This window comes from Centrocercus urophasianus, unplaced genomic scaffold, assembly GCF_019232065.1.
Source record: "Centrocercus urophasianus isolate 14NV4802_14NV808 unplaced genomic scaffold, USGS_Curo_1.0 seq_11, whole genome shotgun sequence".
Taxonomy (NCBI): Eukaryota; Metazoa; Chordata; class Aves; order Galliformes; family Phasianidae; genus Centrocercus; species Centrocercus urophasianus.
This window is the reverse complement of record NW_024884253.1, coordinates 67,877,745-67,896,381: the sequence shown is the minus strand read 5'-3', so window position 1 is coordinate 67,896,381 and position 18,637 is coordinate 67,877,745.

Below are 18,637 nucleotides of genomic sequence, written 5' to 3'. Positions count from 1 at the left end.
TGCAGCTGTCATCACTATTTATTTATTTATTTTAAACTTTTGGCTTTGATTGATTTTCATTTAGAATAGCCAGCCTTGTGCTAGTCTCCCAAGAGCACTAGAAATCTATTTACCATTCCTCTAAAGCATTCATAATATGAAGTTGTAGATGAGGTATTGCATAATGAAAACAGCAGCCATTTGACTTGTCGATATGAAGGTACTTTTCCTTACTAAGCATAATTGTCATAGACGTTTGAAATAGTCCATTTTTCTCCCTCACCTCGTGTTCTCTGGTTGCAGGAAATCTCAGCTATTGATATTAGGGTAATCTGTGCTAAAGTTATGATTATCTTTCAGCATTTTTCCTCAGCCGAGTTCCTTATACTCAGATTTTGAACAGAGCTAGGGTGTGATTATGAAGCAAACTTGGAGTAATTTCACCAAATTGGCAGAGCTACTCAAGGTGAACAGTCTTTAGTCGGGTTTAAATTTCTGTTCTCATCCTCTTCCATCCCTTGTGGCTCTTTGGAGAGGAAAAGGTACTTAAAACAAAAAATTAAGCAGGCTATGATCGCCAGGGTTTTGCCCACAAAGATAAAGCTGGTATGCATGCCTTGCCAAAAGCAGTAAGTGTACAAAGCACTCAACTTCAGAACACTCAGAGCCTCAACACTTCCAGTCTGTGCCTGAAACTGAGTTTCAATGCAGCATGCCCTGCTTTGCCAGTTGGGCTGTTATATATAAGCATTGTTATGCTATGTATAAAGCCTGTTGCCTTAAAGCTGTTTTGAGAATTGTGTTGATGACCTACATTGGAAGGCAACATTTAATTCCAGATTTTCAAATAAGGTTTGCAATTTATAAAATTTTTGAATAAAATTACTTTCCAGATCGATGCAAACAAGACCAGTAAAGCTGCCATTTATCTCTTTCAACACGTCCCCTCAAAAAGCAAGAATTAAAGAGGTTCAAAAGCCTGAGATTTATTTTATGTGTCAATTTAGGGCTGTCTTCATGTTCTGTGTACAAAAGGCCATTGGGTTATTACAGAAATTGCTGACTAAAATACCCAGAGCCATTATATTTGTCAGAAGAGTGACAAGCAGCTGATTCAGTAGATGTTTTCAGCCTTTTCTTTGACATTTTGGTGGCTGGTTATCATTGTGAATGGGTTTGTTAGTGCATTATTTCCGTTGTAGAGCTCATGCAGATATAGCAGTTTATGGCTTTCCAAACCTTCAGACCTAAGACAATATTCTTTTCCTTTCCTTGCACTTAAATGAACTTTGTTTTTAGTAATACCACTTTCCTTTGAGAGAAACAATATTTTTGAAAGGCTGTGACTGTTACTACAGCAGCACACCATTACTGCAAATAGATAATAGTCAAATCAGTTGGTCATTTCCCAGTATTTCATTTTGAATGCCTTCAAGTGATAGAGTGAGCACTTCATCATTCCCACAGAACACGTGTGACAATTAAATAGAAGTGAAAACTTCATGCAAATATTTTTCCTTCTGTGCTAGGAAGATATTATTCAAGGTCCAACTGTTACGATGAGATTTAATGTATTAGTTGAATAAACATTTGCTAAGTGGTCTAATGTTTAATATAATATGGCAAGTATGCTATGGATTGTATTGAGTATATTTGTCTCCTCATGCTGTATCATGTGATCTATGCTCTATTTCTTGGCAAGTCTTTACTGGATTGAGAGTGAAAGGGTAGTATGGGGAGCACAGGAAGCATCTCTCTCCATTTATGCAGCAGTCTGTACTTAATAGTAGAAACCACTGCTCTATACCTGAGCAATAGCATGGCCCCAGTTTTTACTTTGAACCATATATTTCAACTCCCTATTTCTGTCTCAGAGAAGATAATGGAAATAATCATCTATGAATTTGCTACATACAATGGTCACAGTCAGTTTCTGTGCAAAGAGATTTTATCTTTTGGAAAGTGAGGTTAAATTTTCTAAGGCGTCATATGACATCCAGAACTTTCCTGCCTCTAAATGAAAGCATTCTGAACCTGGCTATGTTTGCAGATTCTGATTGCTCTGACCGGAATGACAAATGGGGGAAAAAAGGTGCACTTATTTTTGTATAGTCATCTCATGACAACAGCTTCTTCAGACAAAAAAAAAAAAAGAAGATGAGGTTAAATTTATGGACTGTTGCTGCAGATGCCTGGAGACTGAGTAACAATACACATTTTTGTGTGCCTTGAGTTTCCTTAGGCAACTACCCAAACCATCTTCTATTTACTGTGAATAAAAGACCCATGGTTACTTCTGCTTGTAAATTCCGAGAAACATATAAGTTTGGCCCTAGCTCAAATCAGCTTTCACAGCTTTCATTGTGTGACCTCTTCTAAATGTATGGTATCTCCTAGCTATGTTAGTTGCATTAGGGATCTGCATTCCATTCACTTTTTAGAATCACAGTGTTAAAAATGAAGATTTATGGTGATCTTTGTTGAAAAAGGCATGCTGATATTACAGTATGCCTTTTTCTCCAGATACATGCCTGCTTTTATAGTTTCTGTTGTTAGCAAAAGTCATAGCTGCTAATGCCAGCCTAAGCTCAGGTTGCATGTCCAGGAAAGCAAGTATAAGAGATTCCCTCACCAAGGCATCTTCTGGCGGTTAATCCTCACGTAAACCCTTTTTACCTTGCCAATATCTCTGAGAGTCTATGTGAGAGCTATTACCTACCTCTTCCTTACTCCTATTTGTTACTGTATAGTTGTTATTTTCCTCCTAATTAGGTGATATATTAGCTCAGGTAGAAAGTGTTGTTCTCCATCTTGTCATAATAGAAAAGAAAGATGATAAAGGAAAGATGATAACCCATCCTTGGATTAAGGAAGTAGAACTGTTGTATCTGTAGATTTAAGAATGTTACTGTTTTATTATAACCATTATTGGTGAACTGATCTTCAACTTGTTTGATGTAACATCTATTTCTCTGCCACCAGGTAGGAGTGATACACGGAAAAGTTCAGAACTCCAGTGAATCAGGACCATTCCATTCAAAAGACTTATGTTCAAAATCTATTTAACTCTTAAGTTTTTCAGTATTGTGTTATAGCAGCACTTTGTTTCATCTGGGGTTAGCTATTGTTATTACACTTAAATATTTGTTCAAAGAATAGATTCTTTATGTTCTGCAGAATACACTGAGCTCTCGGATACCCCATACTTCAAAACTGGGTGTCCAAATTCAGATAATGCATCCTACATACTCTAAATTTCACTGAGATGGTACTAGGTTTTGTGTTAAAGAAAGCTTTCTGCCTTAAACTATATTCCTTATGTAGGTGTTACAAACTGTTTTATAATTTAGTCATCTCTTTGTCTCCACTTGGTTTTAAAATAGCTTGCTCTTTTAAGATTTCTAAGTGTTACTATGCCTTCAGTTTTTGTGTTGAGTTTGGCTAAGTACCATGCACTCTTTAGGCAAACATCAACTCTGCTCAGCACAATAGTTCTCCCAGTAATACACTTGAGGTTTTGGATAGTTCAAGTCAGGTTCTGTAAGCAGGTGCTCTTTCCATCTTCTCTCACTTGATGTGACAGATGATGCCATCTGCTTATATGTGACCCAATTTGTAAAATATTTCAGATCTGCTTCTGCATACTTAGTACATAACAGTGTCACCAGTACAGTAAAAATACTGTTTTGTACTGAGTTAATCGAGTGACATGGGATTCCTGCCTTTCTTTGGGTGCAGGAGAGCATCATTTGACAAATAGAACTTTGAAATGAGGACTGGAAAGCCCCACTGTTATAAATACCAAGAAAAAGGGTTACATTTTCAGGTCCTTAAATAAGGTTGTATAAAAACACATATCAGACATATTTCTGAAACTCCTTTTTCACTCATCTGTCTGTCCAAGAGTGATTTTAGAGCCTCCCCCCCTCCCCCATAGATCCATTCACACCTTTACTTCAAGTCATAAATGCTGAGTATGTCTCATTACTAGGACACTGCTGCTCTTCCTTAAAAAGGGGAGTTTACTCACAAAATAATCCAAATTTCCAGTCTCTTGTTCCTCTTATTTTCTTGGTTCAAGCGTAAGTACCCACTGGAGAAGAATACTCAATGAAGGAGCAGTCAACCTTCCGCTCAGCTGGAGTTGGAAGATCAATCACAGAATTGTATCACAGAATTGTAGGGGTTGGAAGGGACCTCCAGAGATCATCATGTCCAACCCCCCCACGAGTTAGATGACAAGTTAAAAAGAAATCTGTAACCTCGGTTGATACAGCAGGCACTTCTGAGCTCCATTTAGGACTGAACAATACATTTCCGTTCTGAAAAGACCTTGGGAGAAGTTGAGAACTCTTGGGGGCCAAATGTTTGCATCTCAGGTAATCTGTTTGCTACTCCGTTGTATATCTGAGACTGTATCTTCCGAGAGCCGCTATTTTGGCTTGCAAGGGGAGGGGAAGTAATCTGTGTTATTTAGGGATTCTTCTGCTATCTCTAAACAGCTATTTTCAGGTTCAGTGCGCTCCTATGTACCGTTGCAAATTTCTTGCCCAGATAGTTGCTAATTTACCCCTCAAGAAATTTTTCTTAACTAAATTCAATTGCTCTAAGTCTGAAGTCGCACCTCTCATCTTAAGAAAATTCTTTCTTATATTTACAGATTCCTTCAAATATTGGAAGGAGTATTTGAATTAATAGCTACAGGTCTAAAAGAAAATCAATTTTCACGTTGTTATTGCTTTTTCTGCCCAAATAATACAGTCCACGAGAGCTCAAGCTAGGTCTGGGACCTCACTGAAAAATGTTTTACTCCCTGACGTTTGCTTAGTAGACCGAATCTCATTTTAAAGTTTTGCGTTATTGCAGAGGAATTCACTGTTGGGCATGCCTTGGTTGGATAATCCTTCATTTACTGCCTGAATGAAGGGCACCAAGACTCTGGTGACTGAACTTGGAGAGTGTTTAAAGTCACCTTCCTATGGAAATCGATTTGGGCCATCAATGGAAGGTTGCGTTCTGGTAACTACAGCTTGCACATAAATTGAAAGCAAACATGTAAATGTTTTGAAATTCCAGTATCTGAGATTTCTTCATTCTCCCCGGGAGGAGATCTGATCCAGTGAGGCAGTGTGATTCAGGGTTTGGAAGTTCTACTAGTGCCTGGTAAGTTTCAAAAAAGTTTCAAAGGAAGTTTGAGAATTTCAGTGTTGTTTGTAGTATAGATTTGTGCATTTTATAATGATATTAGAAACGTTAAAGAAATATTAGCCTTATTTTGACATAAATTGCAAAGGAAGTTCTCTGGTTTTAAGGGCCCTATGTTATTCTTTTCGTTCCTAATCATCATTGTGCAGTATCAGAATGTTTGGTGACAAATTTGTGGCAAAGTTAAAACAGTTGTATGGTACAGTAGGTTTACTTCATCATCCTGTCATTCACCAGACAACAATATTAAAACTGAAAAAGGATTAAAATTTAATTAAATCTTTATGGTGGTTTGTGAGCCCACCTAAGTTAAAGCCATATAAAAGTTTCACTGTATCTTTTGAACTACGACTGTATACGGGAAAATATACCTTTGGGACTATGCTGAATTCTTTTACATGGTTGGTTTTTCCCTAAGGCTGTAACAAGTCCCCAGCAAACAGGAAACAGTGAGAGAAAATGACAATTTGAATTTTAAAAGTAGACCTTAGTATGAATCTTTCATAATTCAGGAAATGTTGGTAGGAATACAGTTGTTTTTAAGACTAAAAGGCCCTGCGTATTTGCATTTGCAAGATTTTTTTTTTTTTTTTTCTGTGAGTGTTCAGCCCATTTTGTCCCTTTTTCAAAATACCATGGACTGTTTGCTGTTAAGAGATCCCTTATAGACAGTACTAAACAGGATAAGTATAGTTAAACTATGATGTTTTGAGACTAACGTGAACGAGAATCTATAGGATGTGCTATTTACTCAAAACTCTAAGTGAACTTGCAACAGTGGTGTTGATTTGTGATGGAGATCTTCTGTAGACTCAGTCCTTCAAGTGTTGCTTACCTTTGTCTACTGCTCTCTATGTGCTGTTATAGTCACCACACACTTTTGCTTATAGCAAGTCTAGATGAAAACCCCAGCTATACAAATTTTGAAGCAGATGCTTGTTATGCTTATGCCCATCTGTTTGGCTGATCTGAAGGCTTTTGAGAAGTGTGACTTCAACATGTAATTCAGACAGATGTATTTGCTAGCCAAAGACCAACTTCATAGAAATCTGCAAAACACAAACAACGTTCTTCCTTCCAGAAGAAACTTCAATATGATAACAGCACCCAGTATGGGACAGCGACGCAATATATTGCATCTTTCAGTGGGATGTGACTGTGCTAAAGATACTTTCTTTTTGATGTATCCTTTTAAATGTTTTATCTCTGAGCTTCAGATGGAGTTCATAATTAGACGAAGATATTGAGAACAGTTCTTACCTCCTTTAAGAAACTGGAAGTTTGTCTAATGACTTCTTCTGTTCTTGGAGTTCAGAATATTATTTTTCTGTATGTTCTGTCCAGCTGGACATAAAACAGCTTCTTTCTCTTGATCACCTCTTTTTCTTTGGAGTTCAAGTTGCTTTTTGCTTGGAAATGATCAGCATTTGCCTCAAGCATCTGAGTCCCAAACCAATCTTCCATCATCTGAGATGAATCATCTGTTTCTGATGAAGTTATGCAACTATCTTTTCCTCAAATCTTTTTTACAGTTAGTGTTTGTTTCTGAAGTAGCTCCTTCTCAGGATATATATCTTGGACCTTCGCCCATTTCAAACAACTTGGGCTCTTGTGACTCTATCCAGAAGATACAGTAGTATATAGATACAGTTTGTTGTCTTCAGCTAACCTAGATGCTAGTTTCTTATCAATTCCTTACTCAGGATTTGGTTGCCTCCCATTGATTTAGTCTCTTATTTATTTGTGTCTTTGTTTACCACTAAGAAAATAACCTAAAGCCTGAAAGCTTGAATTCTACTCTTATTATTTCTTATACAAGAAATAGCAACATTATGGATGATTTGACTATCCAATAGTTCCGGAAGCAGTTTTATAATTCTGGAGATTTGGATCATTAAATTCATAAATTTACTGACTATAGAAAATCTAACCTGAAAATGCATATTTCTCTTCATATATAGATATAAATCAGATATAGATATAAATCAGATATAAATCAGAAGTGGAAACACTAGTAATAATATTGCAGAAGTTTTGAGTGAGCCTTTTGAATGTAAAACATGAATGATAGGATCTAACTTAATATTATATTTCATATATATAGATACAGTTATATATGTATATATAAATATAAATATATATATATATATTTTAGTCACCAGGTCTTTGGGGCTACTGTGAGAGGACTACAGCGACCTAATTTCTATCTTATTTAAATATGCTTAAAGCTTTTTGATGCCTGCTTATACAAATATTAAAGGAATGCACTATAGTAGTCAACTTTAAAAGGGATCATATAGGTTAATTTTATTAATAAAGTCTCTTGAAAAATCTCCTCTCTACCATTTTTGAGACTTTATCCTTTTTTTTTTTTTTTTTACTAATCAGATGCATTAGTTTATCTCATTTTAAAGAGTGTGAGGTTTCTACCAACTGTTTTGCCTAGTATAAACCTATATTAATTCATTGACTGAATGAATTGCAACCTTTCAGGTTTTGTTGGTAGGTTCTTCAGGCTTTTGCATGTTTTGTAAAATTAGTGAATCACAGAGATTTTCTATGGAAAACATGTAATCTATATTCTGATTTCAAACACTTTCCTAAAGGTTTATATTTTTATCCAATATCCTTGTAATGCTCCCAGTTTGTGGTTTGAAATTTTCACTTTTAAGATAGGAAATAATGTATTAAGTGCTTACTCAAGATCATAAAATCGTCAATTTTGATGTTAGCAGTTTTATTTGGAAAATGGTCATATTCTACATTTTTATTACTACATTTTCACAGGTAAATGACTTTGAGTGTGATTTTGTGCAATGATATAATCACAGAATCACAGAATTGTAGGGGTTGGAAGGGACCTCCAGAGATCATCGAGTCCAACCCCCCTGCCAAAGCAGGTTCCCTACAGCAGGTCGCACAGGTAGGCATCCAGGCGGGTCTTGAACATCTCCAGAGATTCCACCACCTCCCTGGGCAGCCTGTTCCAGTGCTCCGTCACCTCACTGTAAAGAAATTCTTGTGCACATTTGTGCAGAACTTCCTATGCTCCAGTTTCTGTCCGTTTCCCCTTGTCCTGTCTCCACACACTGCTGAAAAGAGTCTGGCCTTGCCATTCTGCCCCCAACAACTTGGATGTTTATAAACCTGGATCAGGAACCCTCACAGTCTTCTTTTCTCAAGGCTGAACAGACCCAGTTCACCTTGCCTTTCTTCACAGGGGAGATGCTCCAGATGAAGTTAAATATCTGAGTGATAATATTATGCATGCTTTGGTGTAATTGTTGGCACCTGTAGTATATGAGCCCCAGAGAACTGGCAAAGTTTTTCTTTTTTTAAAAAATTGTACTTCTTTTTATCACTCATTATAAAGGTTAGAAACCAGTGTACTCTCATTTTGAAAAATGCACACTGTGCAAAGAAATTCATATTATACCTCTCTCCACATGAACTTCCAGACTAATGGCCTCAGGAAAATGGATATAGAATTTTTTGCTGTATTACTAATAACATCTGCAGAGATGAAATTATCAAGATAGCTATTAATACCTCCAAATTAAACCTTACTTATAATCTGCACCATGCTGAAGGTAGTTCTTGACGTACTCTTTGGGAAATCTGCTCAAAATAATCAGCCCTGTTTATGCCTGCACAACAGTGAAGGTGCATGCTCCTTTCTCTCCCTCCCCTCTACAAAGTTAGCCTTTGGTAGGTAGATTTTTGATAGTGCTATGAAAAGTATTACACAATTCTCAAGCTAATGCAATGATATCCTGACTGGGTTTTACTCACATTTGTTAATAAGAAAGGTCCACTTCAGTGCATTAATTTGAGAGCTGCTGAAAAAGAGGCATTACAGCAAATAGCAAGTTTAATATTGAAAAAACAGGAACGGATGCCATAGATTTATGATTAGATACTAAGACTATGTGGGGCAGGAAAACCTGAGTTATGTATTTTTTCTTTCTTATTTGTATATAGGTTTTAAAGAATAGCAAACTGATGCCATCTGTAAACATTCCCAGAAATAGTAATTACTGACTAGTTAATAAATGACCTGAATTTTAACTGATAGATATCTGGTATATAGAGGTTCAGATGTCTGCAAAGCTAAACAATGACTAAAAGGATCTAAAATATTTTTTGGTATCTGGGAGAACACTGAGGTACCTAGCTCTCTTCCACATGTTTAGAGTGAAATTTCCTTTGGAGATTTTCAACATTCAATTTGGAGAGACTTCATACACTAAAGGGACTTTTGCTACTGCAATGGAGAGGAGGAATTAAAGCTCTGCAGCAGCACATTGCTTGAGTGCCTTCTGCTTAATGTAAACAGTTAAGTAGTTATGGATCTCACTAACGTCTATCATCTCTTCTCTATGTAGTAGATATAGTGGGAATTCTGATAACATAAGAGCTAGTTGAAGAATTTACTTGAACCTCAATATAAATGTTAATTTGTGATTGGAAATTTTTGATTGAATTATTTTGTCTTCCCAATCTTTTTCAGAATGTGATAAAATGAGGAATAGGATAGGGCAAGGGGCAGTGGGTGCAAGCTGGAACACAGGGGGTTCCACATGAACATGAGAAAAAACTTCTTTATGGTGAGGGTGACAGAACACTGAACAGGTTGCCCAGAGAAGTTGCGGACTCACTTCTCTGAAGACATTCAAAACCAACCTGGACGTGTATGACCTAATCTAGGTGTTACTGCCCCAGCAGGGGAATTGGACTAGATGATCTTTTGAGGTCCCTTCCAATCCCTGACATTCTGTGATTCAGTGAAGCAAGATTATTATTATTTTTTTTAATGCTGTTGCTTACTTGTGTCCAAGAGATACTTGAATTTTTGAAAGAAGACTATTATTTAATGGAGTTTTGTCTCTCTACAAGCCTAAATGTTCCGTATTTCTAAAAATGCATGAAGAGTGGGCTTTTTATGGCTTTTTTTTTTTTTTTTTTTCTTTGTTTGTTTGTTTCTGGTGTAATATAGAAGAATAAATATATAATGTGTGGAAGGGAGCAACATACATATAATGCAAATCCACCCAGCATTAGTTTGTAGTTTCAGTACTCAATATTCTGAATTCTATAAGAGGGAATGTTTGTGTGCATTTAGTGTTGTGCCCGTGCCTAAAATCTTACAGAAGTAGGTCCTTCAACATTACAAGAATCTCAAGACATAAATCAGATAAAACTGTACATTTCCAGACTATATTAATAAAAACATTAAATAATTCACAGGAATAAATGCATAGAAAATACTTAAAATAGGTTTGAAATTTATTTTTGGTTTTTAATAGGTCTGTTCCATTTTTGAAAATTGTAATTTAAAATGTGTTATTCAGTAATGCTGGTAGGAGTTATTATCCTGCATTAATACTTTGGCATTTTGGAATGTTCTGTGTAAAACTTTAATGTCTTTGTTTTTATTAAAGTCATTTCAGCAAAAATGTGGTCCTGCACTTTGAGATATCTTCAGATGTGCTAACCTCAGTCAAAGACGTAAATGAAGTTGAAGCAAAAATTGTAGCATTTTTCATTTTCCCATGAAAATGTGATTATTTGAGTCATTATATGGCAATACCTTAACAGTTTAAAAAGTAATACTAGTTTCAAAAGTCTTACTGCTTTCATGACTGGGCATATGGTAAGGGTGGTGAGAACTAAGTACCAGTATGAGTTGCATTTATCACTAATTTAATTTCTTATTGACAACTCTTAAGAGCTATCTCTCATATATCATAATGTAAGCAAGAAGTAGCTCTACTGACAGTAAATGTTTTCAGTTTAATTGTTGAAATGCTGATTTGTATCCACAGAGTAGCAGGAGAGCTCTTGTTAACTCTCCTCTAGTTAAATCTGCGCAACTCTTGGGTATAAACAAGGCTCCATACGTCAGTATGTGTAGAAAGCTAACCAGTTCCTTCTGGCTCTGTTTAAAACACTGACAATCCCTGTGCATAACCTTATTTTGAATGGCTTATTTTAATTTTCAATCAAGTATAGATTTGAGATAGATTTAATTAAAACAAAAAGTCCAACCAGTTTATAACATCAAAGATCAGCAACTTCCTGGGTTGTATTAGTAAGAATATAGCTAGCATCTCCAGGGAAGTAATCTTTCCCCTGCATTTCTTGGTACTCCAATATAAAGCACTGATGTATGGGAATGAGTCCACTGCAGGGCCATCAGTGTGGTCAGGGGAGTGGAGAACTTGAGATAAAAAGGAGACAATTGAGTTTGTTCCCTGAAAAAGAGAGCGATCAGAAGAGACCTTACTGCTGTCTGTGCTGTTTTATTGAGTATTCTTCCTGGTGGTACACAGTGGTAGGATGATATGCAAAGTTGAAAGGACAGAACTGGCAACTTGGAGAAAACTGATTAAGGAAGGAAATAAATTTTTGTGAAGTGTGATCAAATACTGGAAAAGGTTGTTCAGGAAAACTGTGGAATCTCTGCCTCTGAGGTAGCTCAAAGCTTGACTGGGCATGGTCTGCACAACCTTATCTAAGGACACCTGTTTTAAACAAGAATTTGGACTAGATAACTCAAGCCTATATTCTGTGTCTATGAAAAAGTGCTACTTGGAAACCTAATAATGTGTTGGCTTCACAAAATTATCTTAAAACTATGGTAAGAGTAATTTATGTGTAGATGGAGTACTCACTAAAGGTTTTTTTCCTAAATTTATCAAGTTTGGAGAAAACAGCAAGGTACTTACAAGTTAGCTTGCAGGAACAGAAATTTGAAGGGCTTTCTTCCCACTAGAACTTTGTACTCAGTAAGTGCTCTTAATTTAATAACTGTGACTGTAAGACCTTCCCAAACAAGTAATAGGGGGTATGGAGCAGGACAGTAACGGAGGAAAAAAGAAGTTATGGAGTATGGAGTTATCTAATTCAGTGTTAACATAGCACATGTGATTTCTGTGAAAAATGGAATAAGGCTGGATTGTCTTTCCTAGTCTTGCCCTTATCCTGTCTTAACGTTCCTTGAGGTTTGGGCTTCACCTTTCTTCAAGGCCATATGGAAATTACCAGTTTATATTCTATAGTTGGATTTCTAATGCTTTTTTTTGACATTTCATTTCAGAGGGGGCAACACAGAGGATCCCTCAGCCTTATTTTAGTAGAAGCAAATAACCACTCAGATGCAGCATTAATCCATTACCTGGGACTCCCAGTACATCAAAGAGGATAACACTAGTCGTGGACCAGAAAGCAGATCCTTCCTTTTCAGCAGATTATGCTTTAGTTTTCGGAGGTAGACATGAAAAAGTGTTTTCTCATTTAAACTGCACACAGATGCATGTTACATGCTAATTCACTGTTCATGTCTCTTGTAGTAAGGTTTATTTTTAGCAATAAATGTGGTTATGCTATATATACAGGAAAATTTGGAAATACTGGAATTTCATGTAATAGATAAGTATATTTTGCTCTGGCAACATTATATATATATATATGTATATATATGTATATTTTCTGCTGCCTTTCAGAATGTCACAGCCAACTTTATTTGAGGTAAAATGACAATTAAAAATGAACTCTGATGTGCTTCACTGTTCTAAGTTTTTCTGGGAGTCAGTTTCCTCTTGTTTTTACACAAAGTAGTAAGCATTACTACTCTAGTAGGAAGAATTATATTACAACCAGCAAAAGCAAATTGGTGATAATGCAAAACGTTTGAATTAGTTTGTGGCATAAATTAAACCTTCATAGTATTTCTGACATTTATCTCATTTTAATAAAGGTAGAAGGCAGCAGGCACTCTGTAACTCATTTAACCTCCAAGAGCATGCTGGTGTTTTTCACCATGCCTTCTTCCAGCAAAGGAGAGGGAACATTAACACTTTACAGCACGCACATTTTCTGTGCACAATGGTGAAGAGATGCACAGGGCAGACAGCCTCTGCCGTACAATTAGTGTCATTTAACTTAGGTCATATTAATTGCATTGCTTAGGTGAGTAATCTAACAACAAATTGATGTGTATCAGGAAAAATTGCTACTGTTGGCAATGGTGATTTTGAAAGATCACTGTGAATGCCATGAACTTCTTTCTGCACCCAAGGTTTGAGCAGTAGAAAAGAGACACTTCAACATGCACTCTCTTCATTTTCTTTATGGTGGAAATACAAGGTAGTGAAACAATGGGTAGAACTAAACTTTCTTAAATGATTAGTTTTATTCCTGTGTACTTGAAATAGGCATTAAGTTTTCTTTGTGTTTAGATTTGTGGTAGTATTTCACCAACAGTGGATGGAAACACAACTAGTCAGAGATGAGGAGATAGAGACTTAAGGCAATAAGAGCTTTTGAGTCAAGGAAAATAGCAGTGATTCTCTTGACATCTACCCTGTAGGTCCTGGAAATCTCTACTTTCCTTTTCCTTTGCAAAATGTATTCAGAGAAATGCTTCTGAAACTGATGTGAAACCAAATGTGTTCAGCTTTTCATACCTAGTCAGAAGAAAAAAATTTGCTTTTCTTGCCTAATCAGACAAATAATAAGCCAGTCAGCCTTTGTTAGAAATTGTTCAACTGATCTACTTACGTGAAAATTTACTTAATCTGCGTTTTCCTGATTTCTTTTTGTTTCTGTCTTCTTATAGTTTGTGGCTTTTTCTTCTAAATAAGTGAGATTTTATTTTCCCTAAAAGATGAAGAATATCAGCAAATTAGGAATTAGAATTGCGCCTTATTTTGAGTACTGAATCAAAGGCTCCCTCTTGCATCTTTTGGACTAAATACATTTTCTAGTCAGCACAATTCCTGAGACAGGAATTGAACCTGGCTCTGAGATGTGGTCAACTATAGGCTGAACTATCCAAAACTGAGGCTGCATCCAGAGCTAAAATGAACTTTATTATATGAGCGCTATTGTTGCAAAACCATGTGTTAGAGGTATTTACAGGTTAGAGATTCCCTAGCACCTTGCAAAAAAACATTTGTGTAGACTGTAAAGAAACATCCTCTCCTCTCCTCTCCTCTCCTCTCCTCTCCTCTCATTTTTTTTTTTTTTTTTTTTTTTTTTTTGATAAAAGGGCTGATATACTTTCACAAAGGTCTCTGAGCACTTCAAGTGAAAACAAATTTGAGATTAAGCATCTGCCCGGCGCTTTGAAGCTTCAGCTGCACTTAGATTTTAGCACCTACTCATTGTTGAACTCAGTGTTTTTCTTTCTTAAGGACCTGCTCCAGGACACTTTTATGAAAAAATTAATAGGTTTACTTTGTCTTCCATTATCTAACAAAGCAGTGAATAAAGTAGAAAAAAAGTTGCCAGTTTAGAAATTTCATTAAGTAATAATATAGCTTTGAAAAGTCCATCTGGGCTTTTGAGGTAATGGAAAAATGCTTCTCTCCCCATCCTGCAATGCAGTTACATTGCTGTAGAGATAGAAATGCTGCATTAAAAAGGGAATAGGAAAAGTATTCAAGAGATGGAATCTATACGTGATTATACCTTTGATTTTTGCTCTTCCTGCTCTTCGTATTACAGCAAATGTGTGAAGTTGTGCCTGCTCTATGAGATGTGCTGATTTAACAAATATTGCTTGTGTTTGGGTATGTGCAAAGATGGATCACTTACAGGATGCTTAATGAGAGCTATAAAAATTAGGCAAATACAGAGTAACATATTCTCCTAAACATCAGCAATTAAGTACAGAAATGTGTTTTTCATCTTTCATGTCTTGAAAGAGTATGCAGGTACCAGTCTCTTGCTTGGGTAAATATGCAATTTTTATATTGTGATTTTTTTTTGTCTCTGAACAATTATTGTATGTCCTCCATCTTCCTGGGAATCTTCGTTTTTTTTTGTCATTCTTTGGGAAGGCTGTACATGTACAGTTTTCTACATGGAACAATTTTAGCACTACTTTGAATTCCTCTAGTCTTCTGTTTGGAAGCTAGTTATGAAAATTATCTGTATGGGTAAGAAAGGAACAGAAAAACTGATGAGGAATTTTAAAGCTAGATCCAGTTCTGACCTAGTTTAGGTCTAAAACTAGAACAGTTCTTCATGCAAATATTTATGTTGTGCTTGAGAGGTTTTTCTGTATAGTAATATCAGAATGACATTATGTACCAACTATCTAACTCCCAGCAGAGCTCCTTATTTCAGCCACTGTACATCAGTGACCAACCTTGGCCAATTGGCAATATGCTTGATCATTAGTTGGAAGTATATTTCTTTGCATTTATCACCAATAAAGAAAGGATTAAACTTGTTCTTCTCTCTTGAATAGGTTTCTCCTCAGCCACTCAAAATTATCCCTTTCCTCATGCATTCAGTTAACACAGACAACATGTTAGTAGTATCTGTTGAGATAACAAGATCTTTCTTTCCCTGAGCACAGCAAGTTTTGACCCTGGGTTTTTATCTGCTTTTCAGAAATTTGTACCTCTGAGAAGAATGGACCACGTGAATTACAGTAGGAAAGAAAATCTAAGGCTTAAATGTTCATGAATAAAATATTGTTAGAAAAATAAATGCGGAAAAAAACCCTAAGTTGAACAGAAATGGTCTAAAAGTGGCCTTCCAGGAAGGTCAAAATGTCTACTGTCAGAGAAGAAATATGCAGTGGTCAGAGCTGCCACTATGCCAGTCCCAGTATTGCACAGCTCCTGCTTGTTGTTCTCAGAAACCCAATCCGAGCTGTCTCAAGGACCACTCTAGTATATATCCACAGTTTACTTCAGAGTGTCCTGATGTGAATATACATTTGCAGCAGTCTATAAAAATTAAGTATTCAGTGGTTGTGAACAGTTCAGTGAAATATCCTATAGCCGAAGAGCAGTAAGATCATCTTTTTTTTTCCTTGTTTGAAGCCTAATACTACTTCTTGCAATCATATTATGTTGTATGCTGTTGTATGCATGTTCTGCAAGATAAGGTTCATGATCCCCTAAACAACTGTTCAGTTTTTCTTTGAATTCAGACAAGAGGTCTGATATTTCACTCAGCTGCTAGGAATTCCTGACTTCTCAGCAATATTAAGGATAATGTTTTGTGTGTCATGCTGGGGCAGCTGACATCACTTCTCCAACACTTGAATACATGGTGTGATGTTTAATTTTCTTTCTAAAATCACTGTTGTGTATTTTGGGGGTCTTGAATTAGAAATTGCTGTTAAATAAAATGGGAGCATTCTATATTTAGTTATCCCTGAAATTCTAAGGACTATCTTGTCTCAGTTGCCACTGTGGAAGGCTTCTTGCAGACTTTATAGCATTAAGGTACATTTGAAAATGCTTACTGAATACTGTCAGTAGCCAAAGGGTACAACACAAGAAGATACCTTTCCAGAGGACAGGTGGCAGCAGCTGTTACTTTATTCTGATCACCCTAAGATGCTGTTGAACAATTTGATTATCCATTTTAATGATAAAATATTAATTCTTTTATATTAGTGATAAAAATCCTCCAGCAGTATGTCTTCACTTAAAGTATGAGCCATAGAGCAATATCACAAGAAGACTCGTTTGTTTGATTTCTCTTTACTGTGCTAAACATCACACCCTGTACTCACCTTTGTCCAAAACCTGTGTGAGTGAAATTTTAGTGCTACTGAAATCAAAGACAAAACTCCTGCTGATGTTGTTGGGCCAGAGCCTTAGGAGTCCTAACCAAGTCACAAAGAGCCACAGGAATGTTCCCTTTTCTAAACCATCTAACAGAAATTATGAATCATGATGGAAAGAGAACAGATAGGGCAATCTATCCAAAAGAGGCATGGAAGTCAGTGCATCTATAATCAGAGGCATCTCAGCAAGCTTACAAGGCATGAGGTCAGCTGCATACCTTGGTAAAATTCAGAGCTATTAAGTCTTTTTTATGATTCTTCATAACCTACTTACATCAGCCTACTTACATCAGGCGAACTGACAACAGATATGTGAGCATAAGTGGACAACCTGAGGTTCTCACTGATTTTTCAGTAATCCATACAGAAAAGACAGAAGTGTGCCACAACTCTGATGTTTCTACTGATAGTACATATGGCTCAGAATTTCTGCCTAAATACTGTGGACAAGATTGTGCTTATCTAATTTAAGACGTGTGTTTTGCAGTGTCCCTCATGGTCAGTGGAAATAAAAACACGGCAGTAGGTATGGCTCATGATCTGATGTGTATCCTAAGATGAGATAACTGTACCTCAATGTGCATGCTTCTGCTTATTGACTGTGGAAGAGCTTTAGGCAGCTACACTGGATGCAAATGTTTGCTCAGTAGAGCAATCCTCTTCAGTAATCCCTGCGAGTATTAATGAAAACTAGCTGTATCCTTAAGACTCACTTGCATGTATTTCTAAATGCTTATTGTTACATTTTAGTTCTGTCTTATCCTTATTTTTGCTGATTGTACCTGTAAGTTAGAGCATAGCGTGAGTCCTTCTACAGTAACCTTGGCAAAATGCTGAAACAAAACATAAATCTTGTGTATTTTCATATTACAATAACTTTTATCATTTGAACGAAACAAACTAACGTGACTCTTATTTTTCTCAGTTCATAAACAGATTGTCGTAGTACTCTCAACAATTCTAAGACAAGCCTAGTAAGGATGCTTATACTGAAGATTACTGCCCCAGGAATTGCACTGCATGATTGGATATTAATCATTGTCACTCAGTGATATCTTGAGATCCTTCTGAGTTCATTCTTCCCTACAACCCAACTTGCTGATGCATTTTAATTTAGTAACAATAGGTGTTCTGGTGCATTATTCGGATGATTAATGAAAATATCTAGCAGAGCTGTGCAGGCCAGTGTGGAGCCCTAACTACACAGCAGTAATGTAATTATTGATTTTGCAACTTTTGTAGCTTTTGACCTTGGTTTCCTAGCTTCCTTAAAAAAAAAAAAAAAAGTTACTTCAAATCATGCAGTAATCTTTATAATTTATAGATTTTGATGCTCTTCCATAACTCACAGGCCATGTAATTCTGCCAAAAGGGCAAATTACTTTGGTTAATACAAATTATTCATAAACAATATGTCTTAGCTATTATTTATGTTTTTTTTATCCTTGTGCTTAAAATTTTGTTTACGCAAGTAATGGTTTATGAACGTATGTTAATTGAAAACTCCCCTGATTCTTTTCCCCACTCTTTATATTGTTTTTGTTTCTTTTTCTGATTGCTTACTATTTTCTTTTCCCTTGAGATCCTACAAGTAGTCATTTAGTTGTTGTGAGGCCCCTTCAGCCAGGTCTTTAATTATGTTTGCATGAATTCATTCTAACTGGGCAATTTGAGAATATTTAATTTAGCATAGAATATTGAATTCCTCCTCTTTTAAACTGAATTCCTGTGCTATTAATATAAACTCAAAATTGGTAGATTAGCAGAGTTAATGTCTTCCGTTTTATTTTATTTATTTCTTTTTTTTTCATGCTGTTAAACTTCCTAGGGTCCCATGTCAGTAGTTTTTTTTCCTCT